Below are 19,317 nucleotides of genomic sequence, written 5' to 3' on the forward strand. Positions count from 1 at the left end.
ACAGAAAAAAAAAAAAAAAAAACTAAAGAGGAAAATCTTTCTGAAGATGCCATAGTAGATTATTATAGGGAGATTGGAGATTTCGAGACACATCTCGAAACACCCCTGAAGATATTCAAGTTGCAGAAACAGTCAATGTTGACATTCCTTTCGGATTTTGACCATCGTCAAATCGTTCTGCGGCTTTCAACAGCAGACACATTTGCACCGTGTCCTTAACAGTTCATTAGCGAACTTCGTCATATCTGAAAAACAACTTCCAGCAGCAACTTCCTCCGCAATAAGAAACGAGAAAACTTATACGGATGTATCCGACCATTCAGTTATTTTGTAGTAGAACCGGTGTGAATTTTGAATAAGGTCCTGCTGTTCCGAAGCCAAAATGTGTGCATCTTAGAATGACTTTCATTTAGGAAAGAAATGGCAACGGATAGTTGAATGAATTTTAGAAATTGTGGATCAAGGACTGACTTTACTACTGAATCTGCAACTTGAGGAATGCTTTTTATTTCCCAATTTGTGTTTATTTACAAGATGTCAAGGGATAGCAGCCATTCTGAGAGCAGACGATGTGGACACTCAAAAGTGGATGAACGAGGATACTACTACTGCCAAGATTATCCCGATAATGTATTCAAATGTATGTTTACCACTGCTCATTTAACGTATTAAACGAGATTGTATATATAAATGTTCAATTGGAAACAATGAGTGTATAGTAATGCCCCTGGGGAAAACATAAATCTTCAGGAAAAAAAATTATCTTAACAAAAGTGGAAGAGAAAACGTAAGTCGTGTACGATAGCTTAATGGTTACAATAGCAAATATAATATTTGGTTATGAAAAGAAAGCAGTGTTTTCAAACCATGAATTAGCAACGATGTGTCCCCCAAAGGCAATGAGGTGTATTCTTGACTACACGAGTGCAGTTTCTAGTAATTCAAACGCTTTCTTGGAGACCCGTTTTCTCTTCGTTCAATGCCTACTGAAAACTCTCATGAAACAACAAAGAATCCCGGCATGAGGGATCGAGGATGATTCTAGTAACACAAACAGTTCTTTTGTTACTTTTTTCCCTCAAGCAGTTCACCGTGCACTAAGATGACAGATATTTTTCTTTACAGCTAAAGAAATTGTAAAAAGAACGGAGATAAAAATTTTAAATCAACCTTGGTGATAAATTTCTAGTCTAAATAGACAACCATCCCATTAACATTAGACTAGGAAAAAAAAATATATATGTACAGATAACAACCGCTAGATGCGTTTCCTAATGCCATCTTGTATAATGTCGCCGCTCACTTCGGTGCGTTCTGCTTCCCGGAAGTGTCCCTCGTTGTGGCTGCCGCAATCGGCTAAGTCTCCCCTACAATGGCAGCAGGCACAAGGGTTGTGGAGAGGCGCAGAACAAACAGTCCATTGAAGCATGAGGATGTTCTTGGTGAGTAACTGCTCCTGGAGAAGGGTGGCCATATACCAGAGGGGGGCATATTCGAGCGTGATTAGACCGCCCACGTCGAAATCGAATGGCGTGTAGTCCCAGGGGCAAGCATTGAAGTATCTCAGCACGAATCCTGTGCTGAACTCCCACGTGTAACTCCACAGCAGGTAGACTAAACCCCGCAGGAGGATGTGTAGCCGGTCTTTAAGTCGCAGGTACATCTGTTCGATGACGAACCCACAGCACGCATAGATGAACAATGACCAGACACTCGTACAGCCGGGGAACTTCCAATTGGTGTTCACTACAAACTCCCATGCCGCCGTAAACATCACCTCAGTGAAATAGCCATGGATACCATAGATATAAAGTCGTAGGATTGGAGAGAGCTTAGGGCCGAGACTGCACGAAGCTTTGGAAAAACCTCTACTCAACATGGCAATAGTGGGCGCTGTTTAAAAGGAGAGACAGAAAAAAAGTTCTCTTTTAAACAGTATATCAAATTATAAAATAAAGTCTTGCATAAAATACACGTATATAAATATTGGGCATGAATTATTAATATACAGAATACAATGAAAAGGAAAAATTGATTTTATGACGTAGGCAATGGTAATGCGGCTATTAGCGATATAAACAGGTAAGCAGCACAGCAAACACTAACAAACCTTTTTTTTTTTTTAAATAACGATCTTTTTCTCGCCATCAAAAGTTGTAAACATAAACACCTAAGCAAATATGCCATTCGACTACTGCTACCATCTGGTGTACAAATGTGAAACATCTTTCCACACATTAGCAGATAAAAGTATGGATGGCCTCTAATGCACGCGCTTTATCTTCCGTTAATAAAAATGTCTACTCAATAATATTTGTAAAGACATTCCCGTTTCCTACTTAGCACTATAATAAAAGTAAAAGAAAAATCATTTACTTAATGTTAAATTAAAAGTTAAAAATTAATCCGAGGAAAATATTTCGACCCTTATATTTTAATCCTTTAATTCACTTGGAAAAATCACAAAAATAAAATCACTTAGTGATCCGATTTATTTTCTTGAAATGTAATTTACGTCCTGATGCATAACAATATTTAAAAGGAAACGAACATCTATTTTTGAAGCAAATTATTAAAGATGGATGTATGAAAGTTGTCTTAATTAACTTTCAGACAAAAAAAATGTGATCAGATGAATTGAAAACAGTAATGATTACGTCATAACCTTTCTTTTGTTTTCGTTTCTATCAAGAAGGTGTTTCAACATCATCTTTTTATTCAAAGTAGAAGATGTCGCAGCCACTACATGAGTAGTGTATGAAATCCAAGTCAATGGAATATTTTTTAAATTTCCACTTTTTCGGTAAAGACGAAAGTGCTTTGGTCGGAGAGAACTCGGGGATGTGATAAAAGCATTTATAGAGGTTTTGAGCTGAAAGTGGCTTTAGTTTAGAAACCATCCCATTGGCTTCTGGTTAAAGTAACACTGAAATGATATCCCGTAACGCATTTTGCTTTCATTAATCTATAGTTTTTCTCTTCTGTTTCATAGTTAAAAATACTAAATGGTCTAGGATGGTGAAGCCATGCAGTGGAGGATTTGACTTGGATTGGCGTAAAAGCTACTAACGAATAGAGATATCTTGGTATTGTTCAACTAGGTTATCTTCTTGTGAGAGAAAAAGGTGCAATGTTAAGCAGAAAAAAAAGTTTACTGGTTCCGTTGAGATTGGCCAACTTAACATCGCTGAAAAGGCCTACAAATATTTCTTCGCATGCTAATATGTCATGAAGGGAACTGTCGCATGAGTGCCCGTTGTCAAGTTGTACGCGTAATGTCAAGTATATTCTACTGGCATGAATTGCTATAAGGAATGAATTTAGAGAGAGATGTGTTTTCCCAGGGAATTGCAAGCACTTGAGTGTTGACACAACGCGAATATCACCTTAAATTCGAATCCTTCATAAGGACAAAATGATTACGATCATCTGTCGTAAAGCAAAACAGATCACCTCAAGTTAGTGAAACTGGAGCTGAGAATTATTGCCGGAGATAAGAGGCCATCAGAACTTTTTATTTATTCCACCACTGAAGAAAATGAAGTTTTCTATATGCACCAACTCATGCGTGAATAAGTGGATGAATCCCCACTCACACACACACACACTCCAACTAGTCGACACTACCACACTAGGAATAGCTTAAAGAGGAGAGCTTGTCAGGAGACATTTACGTTAACTTTTAAAGACATGAGGTTAAAAATTAAAAAAAAAAATCGCGTCCTTATTGAAATGTTTACCTCTGCTCTGTTTACGTATATTTCGTTTTAAGCTAAGCGAGTGCGGCACTTACTTTTAACTTTTTTTTAGAAATAGGTAGGTAGCCGGCTTTCATCTGTCGCCACTGATGCGGTGGAGTGCACTTCTGAGGCGTGCTATACGAGCTAAAAATTCGCGTTGCTTTCAGAAGAACTCTTCCTCCTTAACTATCAAAGAAGATGGACTAGCCCTGGGATCGTTACAAAAAAAATAAATAATTTTAAAAAAAACGCTTAAGGACATTCTCATCTAGATTGGCGACTTTAGAATCGAACCCGTAGTTTCCTCTGCAGAGACTTAGTGCAATGGAAATTAAAAGACGTTACTCAAACTCCTCATCTTAATACGAATGTTAAATCCCAAGTTACCATCTAACATTGACAACTGAAGACAAAAACAAAAGGGGGCACCTCAAGTTTTTTTGTTTTTTTTCGCGTGAATTGTCCGCTATTGTTCGCGTTTTTAAGAACAGCATACAAAGTGCGCAGCCTGCTAGATAAAAGCAACATTATCAAGGGAGACAGCACCATTTACCTTGAACTACTGCCAACAAATTGTAATAATACACAGTCCATAGAGTAATCTAATTAAATTATTTTATTAGAATTCACGTATGGGATGTGTCGCAAGAGAGTGCGGTATGAGCTTCATACACGTTTTGCCAATTTGAATGCACTGACGGAGAAAATCCACGATTATCAAGGCTAAAGAAACGGAAATGAAATATAAATAATATCTCCTTCATCATCGATGAAAGATATATATATATTTCTTTCTTTCTGTTGGAGATAGTAATCAGAATCACCAGCACAACTATGTAAAGATTCATGCTACACAATCTGAAGTAGAGAAACGTTTTATTTTCTTTATAATTTCCAGTTTTTTTTTATCTTTTAGTTTTTTAGAGCATCTAAAGAGTACTTGCACGTTCAAGAACCCAGTTAATGAAATCTTTGTAAAATGTAATGCGCACATTCTGAGCTTAACCCATTTAATTTGCTAAAAGAGCCACAGCCGTAGAAAACGGATCATTAATCTGTGAGTAGCCTTCCGCAGGAAAACGGTAGAAAGAAAGCCATTTTGAGTAGGCGAGGGAGGGCTTTTACTATTCGGTTTGCATTTTTTGCATGTTAATTTGCTATCAAGCCATCACCACTTATCTCAGACCCAAGTTCGCTTCCCATTACAACACTTAAAATAATTACTGTTCCCAATTAATATGGATGTCTTAAGCTGGCGAAAACCTCACTGTCTGAGAGATTTGGGACAATAGAAAAAAAAAAAAAGAAAGAGAGCAAGAAACAATCAACATGGCAAAGGAATATTAATACCGCCAAGAAGCGCAAGCATCCTCAATGTTTTTGAGTTACTTAAAATAAACATGATAGAGAAAGAGAGATCCATTTAGAATAATTCCAAAAAAATTAAGTGTTTTTTATCGAACGATTGGTAATTTAATGAAAGACGATGTGCCTTCTTCAGTGATTAAGACGCCACATAATTTTAAAGCATGTCAGTGAATTAACTTTAATGAAAAATGTCTTCCAGTTTCCATCTCTGTATAAGTAAATAATACTGCTCATTTGCGTATAGTAAATAGACGTATTAGGGTTGAAATATCGACTGACATTGTTTCAAGTAGTTAGAATATTACCGCTATGCATTCTCCTTCTGCAGGAAATGAGATAAAACAACAAACTACTTCGACTATTCAAGTAATGGTGATTAGCTTCCCGGCAATTTTCTTCTTATAGTTAGGTGGTTACGATGTAGACCTTAATTTGTACAGCTATCAAGCTCTTCTTAACCTACTCCTCTCAAACCGCACATGACGTTTGGACGAAGAAGCATAATAAAAGGATTGGAGTCTCAAGAAAGTTCATTTGTAATGACTAACAATCTAGCAGGAATGGTATAATAGTAAATAAAACTAAACTAACAGAAAATTTAAGTCGCTTTTGTTCAGAACAACCATATGGCACAAGAAGAAACACACAAGTGACAAAAGAAAAAAAAAAGTCTATTCAGATAGGAATAACTGCTCTGTCTAATCAGCAGAGTCTCACAATGAGTGAAAAAAAAAGCGACTTGAAAGAATTGCTTGGTCTTGTAACCATCTAAGCTCCAGAAATCGCAGACCTCTAACTATACCTAGCCAAAGACTTTACCCATTTGCCGCAGTCCAGGTTCCTTGTGGAATCTGGATCTTTTCTAATAAGTAGATATACTCGTACTGTTCTTTCGACTGCCCCCCCCCCCCCCCCCCCCAAGCACCGTGATTGCCAATTCTGGACAATATTCTTTTATACAGCGACGGCAAAAAATTTATAATGTTCAAAGATGAGAAAAGGCTTTGCAGTCGTTCCTCGCCATAGTAAGACACAAATCGTAGAGCAATTACTTTCTTGGGAATTGTATGTGTAACAGAATTTCGACATCCAAGCAATTCCGAAGTGGTCTTTTTAATCCAAAGAAGTGAGAGAAGTCGATAAAGGAATTGACTAAATGTAAATGGGTTAGTTTGCGACTTCGATGGCTGCAAACTTACACCTGAATAGCAATAGATTACATCCTAAGGATGCACACTTTAATTTTCATACTTCATTCTCGTATTGAAAAAAAAAAAAAGGATTATACCTGTGTTTTCGACTTTAGCACAATTTTCCATGTGTGTCTTCTTCATCTGAGAATTATTTGGAAAAAAAAAAAGAAAGAAAATGAAATAACACTGATAATAAAGAATGGATAGATCAGGTGAACAACTACAACCATTCCTTCCTCCCACTGGCCTCTCTCTTTCTCTGCTTTGTTTACCTTATTGCAAACAAAAGCCCGTTTATAAAAATCGAAGATTACACATTTCATTAGACCGAGGACAAACGACAAAGCAGTCTCCCTGAGGCAAACGGTTTCAGCTGCAGTATTTATCTAGTGGAGCAATGTGTACTCACGAAATCGCAGCCTCTTGTACGGTCAGAATACGGAAACAAACGTTGAATACAAATATGAAGTGAAAGAGGAAGAAAATGGTGACAGAATATTTGCCCTTTGTCCTTATTAGCGTGAAAATGTTATATATGAAGCCCGCGCGGCACTTTATTATTTCTTTCACCTAACGGAAGAGACTATGAGCCAGTGGAGAGAAAAAAAGTGATGGAGATTCTACTATTTGTTTCCCCCGAATACTTTATTTCTTATAAAACAAAGTTTCTGAGGAACTCTGGAAATAACAATTAATTTAGTACATACTGATGCAAGCTGCTGTAGAAGCAAATATGAGCTACAAGTAACAATTTTCAACTAGTAGCAATTTTACAACCAATGGATAAAACCGAATCTAAGAGACGCATTTTGACATGCACTTAAACATTCGTTTAAAAAAAAACAAACATAGTCCTTAATAAATAAATCTCACATAACTACATTATAAAAACATCTTTTAATTCTACTAGTTGCTTACGCTTTATGCCATACTTCATCAATAATATAGTTATTTTATAAAACTGAAAATATATCAATGGGTGTTTCTGAATGTCTTTAGATGGGAGACCAACTTCCCGTTTATTTGCAGGCCTGAAATGCTTTGAAAAAGTGACATCTTTGGTCTTTCAAGCAGGGTTTCATATCATGTAATATATATAACTAGATCACGTTCATTGTAACCTAGTTCTGAGAATTTCAAATCTTTCACTTAGGTTGACAAAAGTTGGTTTACAATAAGTCCGTAGTTTTTAGCACAGAGGATTGGGCATCATGGCATTTCCGAGGCTGCTTTAAACTTACGAATAACGCTATTAAATTCACATTATGGCATTCTTGTCAGTTCTACTTAACGCTATTTTTCGTTTTAAAAATGATATATTTATAAATATATTTTCAATTTCATAAACAGCTACATTCCTGATTAAGTACACCATAAAGCGTGAAAAAAAAAAAACAGTACAATAAAAGAATTTATGTGTGGTCATACTAGATCTATTTATTATGAACAACAACAACCATAGAAGTGTATCTAAAGACAAGTCCCATCCCATTTTATGTGGAGTCCTACCTACTGTCACTTGCAGTGGAAGCAGATTCCACTGAACTTTGTTGCTCCGAATGTAAGCATGATTCTGGAATAATTCAACCATCTCAATTAAGGAAAATTTTTCTAATTAAGAGTAAAGTTAAGTTGAACTATATAGTTCGTGAGATGACAGGACGAGTTAACTAGGTTGTACATTGTTCAACTGAAGTAAGGCTCATTAAACAGATACGCATAGTGTTCTAAATCCCACTTACAAGAGAACCTTCACCGTTGTCGCAAACCAAGTTGTAGATTTTGTTCAATTAACGGGACTTTAGATATAAGATGTTCGTGGGAGTGAGATGCGGTTCACATTACAACATTGAATGTTTCGTTGTTGAGATACCAGAAAGACGAAGACAAGATATTAGTAACACCTACTATATCGCGATTTATACATATTTAAAATAAATATTTGAAACTTGAATCCTTTGGAAAGGGATAAAAATTGAGTTCACCAATGAGCTACGGAATTCAAATTCTCATCACCTTTCCCAGTATTTTTTCTGTATAATTTGTAGACTTTTCATAACTCAAACCGATTTGAGTCATTCATCCATATCTAAAGACTACCATATCTTTACTTGCAGCTACATACAACAAATAAATTTTAATATTCTTTAGAAAGAACGTTAAATGCCGTCACCTTACTGTGCAAGACAACCAAGCCCATGAAACAGATAATTTGGTCAGCACGATAGTTCATGTGGTTGTGTAGCTAATGAAAATATGCTCCATATTGATGAGAGCTTCCCCACAGAATAAATGATGCAGTTGAATTAGACCAGTGATGCCATTTACTACATCACGTTACCCGTTTTCTTGTTTATTTATGCAAACAAGGCTGATTCAAGATGTCGCTGTACACTGCAGTAAAATCCATATAAATAAGAATATAGTCAAAGGCTGTTTCATTAACATTAGCTGCATCTACATCATTGAGCTAATGCATGGTGCTCACGTTAAATAGCTGTATGCTAATTGAACATGAGCAGTACAAAAAGGATAAAATATAATTTATTCCTATCTGCTTAAGTATTACTTCCCTTCCATCTGCTTGTTCGTGATAATATTAAGAAAGATCCTTCAGATGAACGTTTGGAAACAGTATATGAATGGAGACAATGAATGCAATTTATACTGCTACCTCCACCCCCCCCCCCCTATGGAGACGCAAGTTGTAAACGAAAGGGCACTATTTATTCTGAATTTACTAGAAACAGCGGACTCAAGCTAGCTGTTGTGCAAAAAGTTAAAGACAGAAAACGCAAATTATGAAGTATTATTCTAAGAAAAGAGAAATACGATAAAAATAGAACAATAACCCCCCACCCAATAAATCATAAAATTTCTCCTTTCATGTTAATCAGAAAATATAAAGGCTATCACAGAAATTTTCTGAATCTTGCCAAAAGTTAAATGTATTTTAATATTGATGTTATAAAGGCTTAAAACAAGTTTTTGAACCAAACGCCTAAATGCGTTGTTAGCTTAATGCAGACTGAAATTTAATAAAAACTACGAAGATAAAAAAAAATAAAAAGTTTAATAGGAATAGGGTTTATTAATGTGGATTCTATCATCGAAAATTTGTGAACCTACGGTATATTAATCTCAATACCGTGAGAGAACTGAGGCTTTGATCCTACAGGAATCTTGCTCCAGAGACCAAACATGGAACTTTTCCAATAAGCGAGACAATGGTCTCAGCCTGAGCAATGAAAATTCATCTATCACCTAAAGGCATTCACAAACATCCCATGTCCATGGTGGGCTTTGAATCCACCGCTTGCTGGTTGGAGAGTGGATACGTTAAATCAAAACTACACACGTATCCTGTCTGTAGTCGAGGTGCATCCACATCAAACAGAAGAGCCAACATTAAAACAGACCTAGAGTGTGAAAAGCAAGCACGTTCACATTGCCAATAAAATACGCATTTTATTAGCGATAGCTGTATGTATTCAATTTTTATCAGTTATCTGCGTCATTATCTTTCTCAGAAAGTTATTCCCATGTCCATGATTAATTCCTATCCCAGGAATATCAATTCAACTTTAAACATTAAAGAACCATTCCAAAATAATTGTTTTTATTAGTCTCTATTTTTACCAAGAATATTACTCGAATTCGCTGCAGTCAAGAATTATTTCGGACATTAATTGCATTAAAGAAATTTAAAGAGATGTAGTGCTCACGTGTTGTCAGTTATGGGTTAAATATACCACAAATAAGAAGCAACTCGTTTAACTCGGCAAAGTACTGCAAGGTGAATTTGCAAATGGATACAAAAAGAAATGAGCGAAATTCAGAAATCGATACGTCTAGACGGAAAAGCTGATGGTCTAACGCTGGGAAAGCATCAGCTTACGTCTTTTCAAGCCAATATGAAACTACCAGTAGGAGTTGCCTTACTTTAATTCCCCCGATATACGAGATTCCTCTATAATGCACAAGTTATATTTGTTTATTTATTTTAAAGCTAGAATTTCTGAATCAACTAACTCAGTTGGAAAACAACAATGAAGTAAGTAGTAATAAAATCATTGCTGGAAAATTTTAGGAAGGTCGGAAACCAATTTTTAGAAAGGCCCTTGTCGCCAGTTTCATAAACGATCCTGCGGATATCTCTCAACCCTAATCATCACTACCTATCTAACTAGATTAATTCCAACGTCAAAAGAAATGCAAATAGGATGACTGTTTATTCTGACTACTAGAAGTTCTTTTCACAGCTGGAATGCACACCACGACAGTTCCACAATCCCAGGTTTTTTTCGTATTTATTCGACTGCGAATTTCTGAATAAAAACTTCATTTTCGGGAGCTTTTCTATTTACAGCTTACCAATTATGAAAAAAATAAATCAAATTAATGAAAAAATTGAGCTTTTTTGAAAAATTCTTAAAATATTTTCCTCCTTTGCGAATGATTGTTTTTTACAAATGTACGCAATCAGTTTTCATTGGAAATCTAATATAAAGAGATAGAAAGGGCGATAGAAAGATATGTATTAATTCAGCTAATCCTTGGATAATTTCTGTTCGTAACCGTTACAGTCTCGATGGGTTAACGTCTCCCTTTTGAAACGGATGGAATAGTATTAGCATCCACTTTCTGCAAGACAATGTAGTTTATCAAACATAACACAACTTAATTCCAGCAGTTTTTATTCGTTTGGTAATCAGTAATTTTAGCCTCTCAACCCTTCGCTTCACTAGGGTTACGCCTTTTAGTTTGTTTCATTGCCTTCGGTCTAAAAGTTTCCCCTTTCTCTCCACCACACACACACACATACGAGAGAAAGTCCCACACGACTATGATCACATGAATTGAATAACACTTCAAGTTCAATGCGAAGGGACTTGTAACGCCAATGGCAAACTTTAGATGCGTGCCAAGTACCCCACGAAGTGAGAGCGAAAAGTCTCGATTACAGTGTTAGAGAGAAACCGCGGGCATAAACTTCGGCAGGAGAACATTCAGTGAACAAGGAGTCGTGACTAAACTACGCAAAATCTCCTAACTCAATTGTACGCAACGGCATTCTGGTCAGGACAACGTGGCGAAATCAAAAGTAAGGCACACTGTTACTCTGTACGACTCTCTGATTGCGAAACACCTGGGTAAGATTTTAAATTCGAGATTGCACCAGTCCAAGTTGAAACTCCAATCTGGGGAAGTTTTTCGAAGCAAAAAAAAAAAGAGGGGGGAGGAAGAGTCACGTTAGTGTTCGCTGTGGCCATTTTCAAGCAAGGCGAAGGATTTAATTTTGGGAAAATTTTCTAAACGTCATACATAAAGTTGTTCTTGTCCAGTAACAGCATTCCAAGTACAGTTTTATGATTCAAGTTGCACACAACAACGTTCGCTACTCCACTCGAAAGTTCTTGACTTGTGCTTTCAATACGTAATTTGTCTCGACTTTTTCTAGGAAAATTTGTATTCTTTAAGTCTCTTTGTATGCTCGAAATTTGCATAAAACCGAGGTACGTAATTTGATTTTTCAATCTCTTCAGCTCGCTAATGGAAGAAGAGTCTTTCTCTTCTATAACTTCGCCAGTCTTCTATAGTAGAAACGACTTTTCCAGAGATGGGAAAAAGTAACCAACAGCGTTAAGTAAACTTACTAAAAGCCTTCAATGAGATTTCTTTCAAACAACCAGAAAGTAGGCATTCATTTTATGTTTACTTAGTTTCAGACAGTTAATATGTCCAACTATCACTCTGTCTATAATGCAAACATTAATGTAGTCTTCAATTCGGGGATTCATTACTAAAAGAAAATTTTCTTGTGGTTCTTATTTCATTTGGGGAGTCAAGACTACACACAATGAATACATCAAACGACACTCACCAGTTTGGAAGCTAGTGAATTCCATAGCATCCTGTATCCCCCCCACCACCAACAACAACTCTTACATAGCAACGAAAACGGGCATCCCAGTTTAAATCTGTAACCAATGTTTGTTGTTTCTTTTTTGGAAACCGTGAGTTAATTTACATTTAATTACATTTCTGTTAAGTCACTCCCTAAAACGTGTCAGAAAACATAACAATCACGACATCAACAAACTTTATCTTTTATTTTTTCTATGGAATAATGTATCCGATACATATTAAAAGATGCTTATTATACCGGTAAATACTATCATCAAGAAAGGCACATGTGGGTGCATCGTAATTTACTAACGTAAATTTGGAATAAGTAAGTCTTTTACTGTTTTTATGAAGGAATAGTCCATGAAATATTTTCCACGAATATTGCAATATTTTAGTCAAAGGAGAATAGTTAGCCAGTTTCGTATATTATCTGCTAAATGTGATACTTTTCGGTATTAGTAAACTGTGGTATCTCCCCAGGCCACACAAAGAAAAGAAAGAAAGAAAAAAAAGCTGGAAGCAAATGTCTTTGACTGTACTAATCAATAGACAACATCAATAATCATAACAGTAATATCGTTCAGAGATAGGCGTACACTGTTAGAATTAAGATTAATGTTCTAATCTCAGGTGTATTTCGCTTCGTGTGTGAAAATAAAATCAGTCAGGAAATTAGAGAATGTCGGAGGTCGTTTGGCATCGAGTGTAATAAAGCTCACTGAGACGGCACCACACGAACACCTTCCATTTCAGCTCGTCAAGATCCAGTTAAGAATAAAAACCATAATCAATGGCTGTAAAGCGGCCTTACGTCTATTTATCATCAATAAAAGAACGCAGGAGATTTCACTCCGCTACAAATGCGCACTGCATACAACTTTTTAACTCTTGTCTCCCCAAGAATGCGCCGAAAGCCCCAAAGGAGTAATAAAAACAAAAGATAATATAATGCTGTTCGGCATTAGCAAAGAAGGTGGAATTTTCTTGTGTGCTATTATTCGTAAGAAAAGAAAAATCTACATCTCTTTCCAGTTTGCGCATTTCATATCTGATGTTATCGAGGAACACAAAAATCGCCCTACAAAACATACCTATATTACATTACCTCCCAAAATAACCATAAATACATTAGAGCAGAAAGGTGTGAAACAGTTAAAATATTATGGCCGGTACTTAAGGAGTGGAACTAGCGACTTGTTATATCCCAAGTGAACAATTCTATTACGGATGAAATTTCTAAGCTTCTTTTCTTATCCTAGAAATGACACTCGGTAACATAGGTTCAGAATAATAGCAGCCTTTAATAACACACACACACACACACACACACACACACACACGAAGAGGCAGCCAGCCAGAGTAAAGATGGCCATGCTTTTTTATTTATTTATTTTTTTAATTTTCGGTATTCGCCTTTTACAGTAACACCTACATTTATTGTTTGCTACTAGAACCAATAGCTTGTTCCCGATCTCTTTCAACAATCCCCCACCTTTTTTTTTTTTTTTTGTAAATCGATATCAATTTATAGAATACATTTTTAACAGCGTCCATATGATTAAAAAACGTGTTCTACTCATTCATCTTGTTTTAATACCTAGCGGGCTCAAATAATTCAAAACAAACGGCTTTTTTTTTATGACAGTGCTATCAGGAAAGGAGAGGGAAACTATACTCACATATACTGTAACCTCCCCCCCCCCCAGGTAGCTAATACAGTGGCATCACAACAACATAAAAATTCTACCATCCCGAGGCCACATATCAAAATTAAAAATCGATGTAATTAAACTAAAGCATGCTATGAGAACCAAATATAATCGTTATAAAAAACAGTGAAGTTTTCTTAATAGTGAATTGCGTTTTATTAAGTGGGAGGGTTGAAAACGTATGTCTGCTATAAATATTACTAAAAAAACAACGAAGAACAAGTGTGTGTGTGTTGGGCGGTGAGAAAAAAAAATCCTACACTTCAGCTAACTTACTTCTTCAACTGTAAAGCCGATATGATCAAGATCATATTTCAAAATAATATTAAGCAACCACAATTACCATCTAATTGGATACCTCATTATTATATTCTTTTAAGGGAGAAAAAAAAATCCTTGAAAACAAAGCATCTCAAATTCTTTTTTTCTATAATTAAAATAAAATTCTTCCTACAGGTTTATTATGTATATAATAACAGAAGTGGTATTATCTCAAAACTAATGCTTTCATATTTCGCTAAGACATATGAAATGCTTTTTTGGGTGAGTGCGAGGGGAAGCTAATTTAGTGATGCAGTATTTGAATAAAGAGTCGACTTAAAATTACAAATACACGTATTTGTTATTATATACTTACAAATGATGTAATTATACAAAAATAACCAAAAACACACTTTTCAGTGCATTACTAGAGAGATTTTTCCCACAAAAATAACATTTATTGCATAAAGGATCCATAGTATTTCTTTCGTTCAATGCGTCTTCAATTCAAACTAAAATTGCTAAGCCTTTCCACTTTATTTTTGTGAACTGTGTAAATACACAAATATGATATCGGGTATGTTTTTTTTTTAATTAATTACGTCATGCAGGAATAGTTGCATATTTTTACACCAGTAGTCACCATAACAACGCCAAGTGGGATTGAATAACTGGAATGTACATTTCTCAAGGTCATCTCGCCTATAAAATAACCATAGGTATGTTTTCTCATATGGTTTAGGTGGATGCTGTTTGCGCATGATCCCTTCATCCAACGAACAAGATTCCAGTGAAAAACAACACTTGCTAACCTATAAATATTGACATTGACAGGTAAACGAAGAAAATTGAGTTTCTGAGCATTTATTTGCTACATCAAAAATGTAAACGTTTTATGGAAAACCTTAGAAAAAATGATAGTGGATGTAAATAATCAACAAGGGGAGAAACAACATAACATAATAATATGTATTGCAACAGTGACACTGCAAGGCTGTCGTGATGAAAAGGTTTCGTTCGAGCCATTATCTCATACCTCAGCAAATGAAGTTCACATAAATGGACGCAGCACTTAAATCACCACTTGAATGGTCCGTACTGTTGTCAAATACTGGGCAAGATTTGCTATTCGTATTTTATTATTATTATCTGTTAAAACGGTGTATATATTACGCCAGGTATAGATTGTTTAGTATTAATATGCCCGCAAAATGTGAAATCCATGATATTCTTTTTGTTTGTCTTACGTATATAAAAACTCTGCTTTTTTTTTGAGCGGATTTGAATAAAATTTTGAACTTCACAAAAAAGTGGTCTAGACATTTTAATTTTGGTTTAAATCGCGCCATGTGTAGAAGAAAACTAAGGCGAAAGGTTTTAAAATACAGAGCAATAACTGTGGAGAGACCAAAAAAAATTCGATACGTGATATTTCTACCATGGTTTGTTTCTACATGTCTACAGTATAGGTAATCCAAAATTGTCCTGGTTTAATGACTGATAATAAATGGAATCATTAAAAATATTTAATGATTTAATCAAGAAAGGCACATTTTTATTATTGCCTAGCATCATTTCCATACTTGCTATATTACAGAGATAAATGTTAGCATTTTTCAAGTATTATATACGAAAATTCTATCACTGCCGCCACCTGTTAGTCAAGTGGCAATTAAAATCATTAATACATTAGCAATAATCATCGGTACATAAAATTAGCTAGTCCCCACAGTCTTATTTCTTTTAAAACTGGTTGCCTCTTGGTATCTGTGCTCTCCGCAAACGTGTCAGAACAATATCTGACTTTAAAAACTGCGACTGATTGTAGTTTTTTTTTAAATATAATTTTTTTTTGCTTTATTTTATTCCCTGTACACGACTCCATTCAATGAGGCATTCAGCTTGTGTTCCGACTGGAAGTGCAACATATGAGCAATTCCTTATTTCTATATCAAACAGGCAGTCTGATTTGCTGTTATCGTTCGATGCCTTTCTCATATAATCATGCACACCTCTTATACAGAAACACACGGTTTGATTTAACCAATAAAAATGCTAAAACAAAGTAAGCCTTGCAAGGAATTTGGTCTTTCCTGTAGTCATTTTATTCATTGTTTTTTTTATACGCAACGAAAAATTTCTCGACAGAAACTGAAATAAAATGTGAAAAATGTGCCTGCGGCATCAGTTTCAATTTTAAAATAAACCTACTACGTGTGAAATTACATTTTTTTTTTGTCTTATAGATTTCTTTTCGAAAAAAAAGAATAGATATTTTTAACACTAACTGAAACGCTTATGCAAAAAAGATAAATCCATTCCTATTACGAGGTCAAAGTGATTCAGTGTCCTGCAGATGTAGTTCTGATTTAGCATAATAACTCTTTCTATTCCCATCCATCAGTTTGGCCTACCGATTTGTGTCGCAACATGCTGTATCACCATAGTTTAATATATTTTCGCAATATCAGCCACAACTGACTTGAGTCGTTCTGAACCTGTTTGCTGATACGACACAGGAAGCTTTCCATAGCTCGCAACGACAAATTACTGATAATTTTGGGAGTGTAATTTGTAAGTAAATAATTTGTCGATGCGATTTGGTTGTTATAGCAACCAACATAACCTGTTTGAAACACCATAGTAAATAAATCTTTAGAATTACGTCAAAGGAACGCTTTAAATTAGCTAGTACGTTATTCCATCTGATAAGTATGTGGGCAGTCGGTTTGTATACTTTGCTACTATAAAAATCTCAAGTTCCCGAAAGGAAAATCTTGTCTCCACTTTACGAAAACATGCATCTTATCTTCATTTTGAAACGGCCTTGAGCTGTTCTACCTCATGTTTTTTCGACCGCTTCGAGGAGCAAGGACGATATTGGTGTTACTGATATCTCTGATATTTCCTACACAGTTCAGCCAGTTTACTTTTACACTATTTTCGGAGGCTATCAGAATAACTTAATGTATGCTGGAATGGTTGCTATCAGAAAAGATTATTGCATATACAGAATTTACGTAACATATTAGACATGCGCATCTAAAGAACTAAAAATTGGTAACTATTACCATCGACGTTGCATATTTTTTTTTTTTTTTTAAAAAGAGAGATTTGTTATTGTTATCAGCAAGCACTTAAGTGGTTGTGCTCCTCTGAGAGACTTCAAAGTTCGTATCTTCATTCGAAGGTCAAAAGTAGAGACCTGCAGATGATGTTGCAAGTTCGACATGATATGGACATTTGCAACAGTGACGAGAGGAAAATGCAACCACAACGACGCCGATGAAAATGATCAAGACTTACGGATATGTGGAATGCGAGAGGATCAACACTGACAACAGCCAGGAACTGTAGAATGACAGTCTTTCGGCAAATGATTCAAAGTTGATGCCACTCACAGAAGCCATGAGATCGACATTCCCGACTGTGATATCAGAGCGCCTGGAAGAATGGAAATGCAACAGTAACTGACGTGGATAGGTCATTGGGGATTACTGATGTTTCCAACCAATCTGCATGCTCACTCATGCACAATGACCAAATAGGTCGTCCGAGAGAAAGAGAGAAACCTACGTCACAGAAACGAATATTATTTATTAATATTTGCTAAGCGTTATCGTGAAGTGGAACGAACTGCTCCACAGTTTGAAACATTTTAACATTTGGCTGCGAGGAACACTTTAGTGAGCTAGAATTGCAAGCGCGTTTATGTGCACGTGAGCAAATATAAGCAAACGAATGATGTAATCGTCCAGATTTTTAATGAATAGTTAATATTTAAATTGGTTGAATACTCCAACAGGCTGCTGAAATAACCGAGCCTAAATTTTCACAAGCGTAATTCAATCCACTGTCCTCCTAATCATGGAACGTAGTAGGTATAAACATTTTTCACACCAAGCGATAGCATTTCGATGAAATGGTTAGAAAATGTATAATATATATTGTTTTCAAGTCTTGGTGAACTTTAATTATTGCCCAGTAACTCCATGTTTTATTAGGATCGCTCAAAAAGTTAAAAATAACACAAAATAACTTCGGTAAAGCTTAATAATATAAGTCGGCTGTGTAGTCTTAGGATAATGTTGTTGGTACCACAATGCTAGACATTCAGAAGAAAGATCATTATAGGTTCGATTCTAGTATAGGTGTTCTCTATAGGAAACTCGAGTTTTAATCCTGCATCTCACAAAAATTGGTGATTATATTCTCACTATTTCAGACAATAATAAGGAACGTGACATTAAGTAGAAGTTGTGGATGAACAACTTCTACTTTAAACACACATAATTCTTCTCCTACATAAGATAACAAACATGCACTATCATATAAATGAATAAAATAATCTGTTATTAGTGTTTTACCTATTAGTAAAAGGAAAGTCTAGTAAGTAGTTGCTGATGTGAAAAGTGGTCGGTCAACTAATGAAACGAGAAAGCCAAAACCTTCGGACCGGATGCATTCAAGAAATACTTCAGAAGAACTGTAAATCAAGCTGAAAGGGGTTTTAGAAATAAATGATCTCCACAGAAAAATCTTCAGAAGGTAAAACGCAACTATTCTAAAACCCTTAACTTGAGCAGATGACTCATAATACTCACAGAACTTAAATGCATAGCTCAAGCAAGAGAGATTTAAGAGCTCGATGCTCAGTAAAATTCCACCGGAATATCAGAGCCCCAATTAATGATTCACTACAAGACTTAGGCTTCTTCGCTGTCGTAAGTTGTGTGCACTTGAGCATGCATTTCTCCACTGCGTTTTAAGAAGAAAAGAAGAGGAAAGAAACACCCAAGAAACGATCCTAAACAGTTAGTTTAGCAGAAAATTGAGTTTGACAAAGAAATGGGCAAAACTGTGTATTCTTAGCTATAACGAACATAATTTAAACATGTCAGAAAGAGATCGGGATTTGCTCTGAGATTTAATGCTCGTTGTGAATATAGACCGTGGCTAGGAAGTAACAAGAGAGAGAGAGAGAAAAGCGGTAATAAGAGCACGCTGAATAGCGGCAGTTTGTCGTAAAAAGGAAAAGTTATTTCCTCTCAATCCGGACATTATCCAACATCTTAACGAGATCATTACCGCTCGGAGAAAACAGGTCAGGCTCGCATAACACAAGTACGGTATATA

The 19,317-nt window shown here is 35.7% G+C and overlaps 1 long non-coding RNA gene across 1 annotated transcript in view; it reads right to left on the minus strand.

The window, feature by feature from the left end:
* Window positions 1-1,876: 1,876 nt before the first annotated feature.
* LOC150101424 (uncharacterized) overlaps window positions 1,877-19,317 on the minus strand; it is a 40,753-nt gene continuing 23,312 nt past the window's right edge. Inside the window, exon 4 of the long non-coding RNA XR_016549008.1 lies at window positions 1,877-1,893. This is a non-coding gene — a long non-coding RNA (uncharacterized LOC150101424). The remainder of the gene's footprint in view (window positions 1,894-19,317) is intronic.

This window comes from Typopeltis vanoorti, chromosome 11, assembly GCF_054136105.1.
Source record: "Typopeltis vanoorti isolate ZY-2024b chromosome 11, IOZ_Tvanoo_1.0, whole genome shotgun sequence".
NCBI classification, from domain to species: Eukaryota; Metazoa; Arthropoda; class Arachnida; order Uropygi; family Thelyphonidae; genus Typopeltis; species Typopeltis vanoorti.